Genomic DNA, 8,393 nt, shown 5'->3' on the forward strand with positions numbered 1-8,393 from the left:
TTTCACTTATTAATTATCAAATTGCCATAATTGCACTGAGCTGGCAGCAGGAGTCCTCAGCCCTCCTCAGCCCCCACTACAAGAGAGATGTGGAGATGCTGGAGAGTGTCCAGAGCAGGGCCAGGAGGATGCTCAGAGGCTGCAGCAGCTCTGCTGTGAGCACAGCCTGAAAGAGTTGGGGCTGTGCAGGCTGCAGCAGAGGAGGCTCCCAGGGGACCTTCTTGTGGCCTGCCAGGATCTGAAGGGGGCTCCAAAACAGCTGGGGAGGGACTTTTAAGGCTGTCAGGGAGTGGCAGGAGTGGGGGGGATGGAGCAAAGCTGGAGATGGGGAGAGTGAGGCTGGAGGTGAGGAGGAAGTTGTTGAGCAGGAGAGTGGTGAGAGGCTGGAATGGGTTGCCCAGGGAGGTGGTTGAGGCCCCATGGCTGGAGGTGTTTGAGGCCAGGCTGGCTGAGGCTGTGTGCAGCCTGCTCTAGGGTAGGGTGTCCCTGGGCATGGCAGGGGGGTTGGGACTGGCTGCTCCTTGTGGCCCCTTCCAGCCCTGCCTGACTCCAAGTCAATGATTCAGCTGCTCGTTCCCTGCTGCTGGCCCAGCTCTGAGGCTGACTTAGTTTCCATGGGGTGTCTTGTGCCTTTTCCAGCTCTACCAGTCGGTCAGGTAGCAGTGGCTGCCTCTCCCCACACCTTTCTTCCTCTGCCAGCATCTCTGCCGACTCTCTGAGTTCCCCTGGGTTTGGGCTGCACCATCAGATCCCAGGCACTGCTGCTCGGCAGTGAGCTCAGAGGGGAAAGCTCAGAGAATGGCTCAGGCTGGAAGGGAGCTCAGAGAGCATCAACTCCAACCCCCTGCATGGGCAGGGACACCTCTCAGCTAGGCTCAGCTGCTCAAAGCCTCATCCAGCCTGGCCCTGAACACCTCCAGGGAGGTTGTGGAGCACAGAAGCACCCAATGTGATCTTCGATCACAACCTCCCTGGGGATCCTGTGCCTGTGTCACATCTCCCTCAACCTGTGCCAGTGTCTCACCACCCTCACCTGTGCCAGTCTCTCTCCACCCTCCCTCTCAACCATTTCTTCCTCCTCTCCACTCTCCCTCTCCCCTCTCCCAGCTCAAAGCCATTCTCCTTCCTCCTGCCAGTCCCAGCCCTTGCCAGAAGTCCCTCCCCAGCTCTCCTCTTGCCCCTTCAACTACTGGAAGGTTGCTCTAAGGCCTCCCTGGTGGAGCTTTCTCTTCTCCAGGCTGAGCAGCCCCATCTCTCCCAGAGCAGCTGAGTCTATGCCAGCACCAGCAGCATGGCAGGGATGAGCCCAAGCTGCCAAGGATGGAGCTGAGCTCTGGCTGGTGCTGAGGGACCAGCAAGGGCAAAACAGGTGGAGGTGGAGGGCTCACCACTGGGCCCCAGGCTGAGGTTGAGGAATGCCTTAATTACAGGCCAGTTATGGAAGCTGGAAGCTCTGCACTGCCCTGTGGCCAAAGAAAGAGGCTCTGGGTCAGGATCAGGCACAGGACAGCGTTCCCAGGGGAAAAGGAGCCCTGCTGATGCTGCTCTGTCTCCCTCGTGGGTATAGGTGGATGGCTGCTGCTCATCTGAACCCCCTGAGCAGCTCGGGCAGGGGCAGGGGCAGGGGCAGGGCTGCCAGCAGAGCCGTCCTGTGAAGCAGCTGGAATGTCACCCACGGGGGCGGGGGAGCAGCCTGGCAGCAGCCTGCTCTGCAGGCAGCAGGGTCCTGTGGCACAGCTGCGCTGGCTGCAGCTCTGGGGCAGCAGATAGGACAGCCTGGGGCACGAGTGGCAGGGCTGGGTCCCAGTCGGTGTCAAACCCCTGATCAGCCCTTCCCTGCACCCACTCACAGCCCTGCACCCTCCCAGCCCTGCACCCTCCCAGCCCTGCACCCTCCCAGCCCTGCACCCACTCCCAGCCCTGCACCCTCCCAGCTCTGCACCCTCACAGCCCTGCACCCATTCCCAGCCCTGCACCCTTCCAGCCCTGCACCCACTCCCAGCCCTGCACCCTCCCAGCTCTGCACCCTCACAGCCCTGCACCCATTCCCAGCCCTGCACCCACTCCCAGCCCTGCACCCACTCCCAGCCTTGCATCCACTCACAGCCTTGCACCCACTCCCAGCCCTGCACCCTCACGGCCCTGCACCCTCACAGCCCTGCACCCTCACAGCCCTGCACCCACTCCCAGCCCTGCACCCACTCCCAGCCCTGCACCCACTCCCAGCCCTGCACCTACTCACAGCCCTGCACCCACTCCCAGCCCTGCACCCACTCCCAGCCCTGCACCTACTCACAGCCCTGCACCCACTCCCAGCCCTGCACCCACTCCCAGCCCTGCACCTACTCACAGCCCTGCACCCTTCCAGCCTTGCACCTACTCCCAGCCTTGCACCCACTCCCAGCCCTGCACCCTCCCAGCCCTGCACCCACTCCCAGCCTTGCACCCTCCCAGCCCTGCACCCACTCCCAGCCCTGCACCCACTCCCAGCCTTGCACCCTCCCAGCCCTGCACCCACTCCCAGCCCTGCACCCTCCCAGCCCTGCACCCACTCCCAGCCCTGCACCCTCCCAACCCTGCACCCACTCCCAGCCCTGCACCCATTCCCAGCCCTGCACCCACTCCCAGCCCTGCACCCACTCCCAGCCCTGCACCCTCCCAGCCCTGCACCCACTCCCAGCCCTGCACCCTCCCAGCCCTGCACCCATTCCCAGCCCTGCACCCACTCCCAGCCGTGCACCCACTCCCAGCCCTGCACCCTTCCAGCCCTGCACCGACTCCCAGCCCTGCACCCTCCCAACCCTGCACCGACTCCCAGCCCTGCACCCATTCCCAGCCCTGCACCCTCCTAACCCTGCACCCACTCCCAGCCCTGCACCCACTCCCAGCCCTGCACCCTCCCAGCCCTGTCCCCTCCCAGCCCTGCACCCTCCCAGCCCTGCACCCACTCCCAGCCTTGCACCCACTCCCAGCCTTGCACCCACTCCCAGCCCTGCACTCTCCCAGTCCTGCACCCACTCCCAGCCCTGCTCCCTCCCCACCCTGCACCCACTCCCAGCCCTGCACCCTCCCAGCCCTGCACCCACTCCCAGCCCTGCACCCACTCCCAGCCCTGCTCCCTCCCAGCCCTGCTCCCTCCCAGCCCTGCTCCCTCCCAGCCCTGCACCCACTCCCAGCCCTGCACCCACTCCCAGCCCTGCACCCTCCCAGCCCTGCACCCACTCCCAGCCCTGCACCCACTCCCAGCCCTGCACCTACTCACAGCCCTGCACCCTTCCGGCCTTGCACCCACTCCCAGCCCTGCACCCACTCCCAGCCCTGCTCCCTCCCAGCCCTGCTCCCTCCCAGCCCTGCACCCACTCCCAGCCCTGCACCCACTCCCAGCCCTGCTCCCTCCCAGCCCTGCACCCACTCCCAGCCCGGCACCCACTCCCAGCCCTGCACTCTCCCAGCCCTGCACCCACTCCCAGCCCTGCACCCTCCCAGCCCTGCTCCCTCCCAGCCCTGCACCCACTCCCAGCCCTGCACCCACTCCCAGCCCTGCACCCACTCCCAGCCCTGCACCCTCCCAACCCTGCACCATCTCATCACCTTCAGCTGCCATGGGTCACAGAAGGGGAGGGGTTGGAAGGGACCTCGGGAGATGATGGAGACCAAATCCCCTGCCAGAGCAGGGGCACCCAGGGCAGGGCACACAGGAATGCAACCAGGTCAGGCTTGAAAGTCTGCACAACCTCTCTGGGCAGCCTGCTCCAGGCTCCAGCACCCTCACACCGAAGAAGTTCCTCTCCAGCTCTCCTGAAGGCCTTCTTCCAATTCTGGAAGGCTGCTCTAAGGTCTTCCTGGGGCTTCCTCTTCTCCAGGAAGCTAAATCACTGCAGAGTGGTACAGCCCAGTGGCACTGCAGCCACACCAGCTGCTTTCTCTACCAGGAGTCTCTGCTCCTCACTGTCTGGCTGTGTTTCAGGCTGCCATGGCCATGTTAGGTGAGTGGTTGGGCAATGATCATCTGAAAGGTCTTTTCCAAGCTGACCATTCTATGTTTCTGTGCTCCCACTCCTGTCGAGGAGGAACCTCCTGGGTTCCAGTTTGTGTCCATTGCTCTTTGTCCTGTCACAGGACAGCACTGCACAGAGCCTGGCCCCTTCTTGACCCCCTCCCCTCAGATGTGCATAACCAAGAGATCATCAGAGACTCATAGAATCAGTCAGGGTTGGAGGAGACCACAAGGAACCAACCCCCTGCCATGCCCAGGGACACCCTACCCTAGAGCAGGCTGCACACAGCCTCAGCCAGCCTGGCCTCAAACACCTCCAGCCATGGGGCCTCAGCCACCTCCCTGGGCAACCCATTCCAGCCTCTCACCACTCTCCTGCTCAACAACTTCCTCCTCACCTCCAGCCTCACTCTCCCCACCTCCAGCTTTGCTCCATCCCCCCCACTCCTGCCACTCCCTGACAGCCTTAAAAGTCCCTCCCCAGCTGTTTTGGAGCCCCCTTCAGATCCTGGCAGGCCACAAGAAGGTCCCCTGGGAGCCTCCTCTGCTGCAGCCTGCACAGCTCCAGGGCTCTCAGCCCTTCCTCACACAGATGTTGCAGTCCCTTCAGCACTCCCACAGCCTCCACTGGGCTCTCTCCTGCCCTTCTCTGTCCCTCCTGACCTGGGCAGCCCAGAGCTGCACTCACTACTCCGGATGGCATTTTGGTAGGGCTGAGCAGAGGTGAAGGAGAACCTCCCTTGGCCACACTCTGCTCTTGCACCCCAGCTTTGCAGACCTGCTCTCTGGTCTGGGTGTTGCTGATGACCTCAGAGTGTCCAAGGCAGCCTTTGCTGAAGGCTTCAATGAGCTTGTGGAGAAAAGTGACCTGGTAGAGAAGGCTTTCCTGGGGTTTCCAGAGGCAAACAGCTTTAGGTCAGCCAAAACTATGAGGGAAAGTCCAGGTGGAGGTAGGTGATCAATTAGGAGATAGAAGAGGAGGGTGAGCTGCTGAGCTCTGCTGAGCCTTGTGTGTTCTGCACAGCACAGTGAGCTGCTGAGCCCTGCTGAGCTCTGCTGAGCCTTGTGTGTCCTGCACAGCACAGTGAGCTGCTGAGCTCTGCTGAGCCTTGTGTGTCCTGCACAGCACAGTGAGCTGCTGAGCTCTGCTGAGCCTTGTGTGTTCTGCACAGCACAGTGAGCTGCTGAGCCTTGTGTGTCCTGCACAGCACAGTGAGCTGCTGAGCTCTGCTGAGCTCTGCTGAGCCTTGTGTGTCCTGCACAGCACAGTGAGCTGCTGAGCCCTGCTGAGCCTTGTGTGTTCTGCACAGCACAGTGAGCTGCTGAGCTCTGCTGAGTCTTGTGTGTCCTGCACAGCACAGTGAGCTGCTGAGCCCTGCTGAGCCTTGTGTGTTCTGCACAGCACAGTGAGCTGCTGAGCCCTGCTGAGCCTTGTGTGTCCTGCACAGCACAGTGAGCTGCTGAGCCCTGCTGAGCCTTGTGTGTTCTGCACAGCACAGTGAGCTGCTGAGCTCTGCTGAGCCTTGTGTGTCCTGCACAGCACAGTGAGCTGCTGAGCCCTGCTGAGCCTTGTGTGTCCTGCACAGCACAGTGAGCTGCTGAGCTCTGCTGAGCCTTGTGTGTTCTGCACAGCACAGTGAGCTGCTGAGCCCTGCTGAGCCTTGTGTGTTCTGCACAGCACAGTGAGCTGCTGAGCCCTGCTGAGCCCTGCTGAGCCTTGTGTGTTCTGCACAGCACAGTGAGCTGCTGAGCTCTGCTGAGCTCTGCTGAGCCTTGTGTGTCCTGCACAGCACAGTGAGCTGCTGAGCTCTGCTGAGCTCTGCTGAGCCTTGTGTGTCCTGCACAGCACAGTGAGCTGCTGAGCCCTGCTGAGCCTTGTGTGTCCTGCACAGCACAGTGAGCTGCTGAGCTCTGCTGAGCCTTGTGTGTTCTGCACAGCACAGTGAGCTGCTGAGCCCTGCTGAGCCTTGTGTGTCCTGCACAGCACAGTGAGCTGCTGAGCCCTGCTGAGCCTTGTGTGTCCTGCACAGCACAGTGAGCTGCTGAGCTCTGCTGAGCTCTGCTGAGCCTTGTGTGTCCTGCACAGCACAGTGAGCTGCTGAGCCCTGCTGAGCCTTGTGTGTCCTGCACAGCACAGTGAGTTGCTGAGCTCTGCTGAGCCTTGTGTGTTCTGCACAGCACAGTGAGCTGCTGAGCCCTGCTGAGCCTTGTGTGTCCTGCACAGCACAGTGACCTGCTGAGCTCTGCTGAGCCTTGTGTGTCCTGCACAGCACAGTGAGCTGCTGAGCCCTGCTGAGCCTTGTGTGTCCTGCACAGCACAGTGAGCTGCTGAGCTCTGCTGAGCCTTGTGTGTTCTGCACAGCACAGTGAGCTGCTGAGCCCTGCTGAGCCTTGTGTGTTCTGCACAGCACAGTGAGCTGCTGAGCCCTGCTGAGCTCTGCTGAGCCTTGTGTGTCCTGCACAGCACAGTGAGCTGCTGAGCCTTGTGTGTCCTGCACAGCACAGTGAGCTGCTGAGCCCTGCTGAGCCTTGTGTGTTCTGCACAGCACAGTGAGCTGCTGAGCTCTGCTGAGCCTTGTGTGTCCTGCACAGCACAGTGAGCTGCTGAGCTCTGCTGAGCCTTGTGTGTTCTGCACAGCACAGTGAGCTGCTGAGCTCTGCTGAGCCTTGTGTGTCCTGCACAGCACAGTGAGCTGCTGAGCCCTGCTGAGCCTTGTGTGTTCTGCACAGCACAGTGAGCTACTGAGCCCTGCTGAGCCTTGTGTGTCCTGCACAGCACAGTGAGCTGCTGAGCCCTGCTGAGCCTTGTGTGTTCTGCACAGCACAGTGAGCTGCTGAGCCCTGCTGAGCCTTGTGTGTTCTGCACAGCACAGTGAGCTGCTGAGCTCTGCTGAGCCTTGTGTGTCCTGCACAGCACAGTGAGCTGCTGAGCTCTGCTGAGCTCTGCTGAGCCTTGTGTGTCCTGCACAGCACAGTGAGCTGCTGAGCTCTGCTGAGCCTTGTGTGTTCTGCACAGCACAGTGAGCTGCTGAGCCCTGCTGAGCCTTGTGTGTTCTGCACAGCACAGTGAGCTGCTGAGCCCTGCTGAGCCTTGTGTGTCCTGCACAGCACAGTGAGCTGCTGAGCTCTGCTGACCCTTGTGTGTTCAGCACAGCACAGTGAGCTGCTGAGCTCTGCTGAGCCTTGTGTGTCCTGCACAGCACAGTGAGCTGCTGAGCTCTGCTGAGCCTTGTGTGTTCTGCACAGCACAGTGAGCTGCTGAGCCCTGCTGAGCCTTGTGTGTTCTGCACAGCACAGTGAGCTGCTGAGCCCTGCTGAGCCTTGTGTGTTCTGCACAGCACAGTGACCTGCTGAGCTCTGCTGAGCCTTGTGTGTCCTGCACAGCACAGTGAGCTGCTGAGCTCTGCTGAGCCTTGTGTGTTCTGCACAGCACAGTGAGCTGCTGAGCCCTGCTGAGCCTTGTGTGTTCTGCACAGCACAGTGAGCTGCTGAGCCCTGCTGAGCTCTGCTGAGCCTTGTGTGTCCTGCACAGCACAGTGAGCTGCTGAGCCTTGTGTGTCCTGCACAGCACAGTGAGCTGCTGAGCCCTGCTGAGCCTTGTGTGTTCTGCACAGCACAGTGAGCTGCTGAGCCCTGCTGAGCCTTGTGTGTTCTGCACAGCACAGTGAGCTGCTGAGCCCTGCTGAGCCTTGTGTGTTCTGCACAGCACAGTGAGCTGCTGAGCCCTGCTGAGCCCTGCTGAGCCTTGTGTGTTCTGCACAGCACAGTGAGCTGCTGAGCTCTGCTGAGCTCTGCTGAGCCTTGTGTGTCCTGCACAGCACAGTGAGCTGCTGAGCTCTGCTGAGCTCTGCTGAGCCTTGTGTGTCCTGCACAGCACAGTGAGCTGCTGAGCCCTGCTGAGCCTTGTGTGTCCTGCACAGCACAGTGAGCTGCTGAGCTCTGCTGAGCCTTGTGTGTTCTGCACAGCACAGTGAGCTGCTGAGCCCTGCTGAGCCTTGTGTGTCCTGCACAGCACAGTGAGCTGCTGAGCCCTGCTGAGCCTTGTGTGTCCTGCACAGCACAGTGAGCTGCTGAGCTCTGCTGAGCTCTGCTGAGCCTTGTGTGTCCTGCACAGCACAGTGAGCTGCTGAGCCCTGCTGAGCCTTGTGTGTCCTGCACAGCACAGTGAGTTGCTGAGCTCTGCTGAGCCTTGTGTGTTCTGCACAGCACAGTGAGCTGCTGAGCCCTGCTGAGCCTTGTGTGTCCTGCACAGCACAGTGACCTGCTGAGCTCTGCTGAGCCTTGTGTGTCCTGCACAGCACAGTGAGCTGCTGAGCACTGCTGAGCCTTGTGTGTCCTGCACAGCACAGTGAGCTGCTGAGCTCTGCTGAGCCTTGTGTGTTCTGCACAGCACAGT

Source organism: Pogoniulus pusillus, chromosome 39 (genome assembly GCF_015220805.1).
Source record: "Pogoniulus pusillus isolate bPogPus1 chromosome 39, bPogPus1.pri, whole genome shotgun sequence".
Classification (NCBI taxonomy): Eukaryota; Metazoa; Chordata; class Aves; order Piciformes; family Lybiidae; genus Pogoniulus; species Pogoniulus pusillus.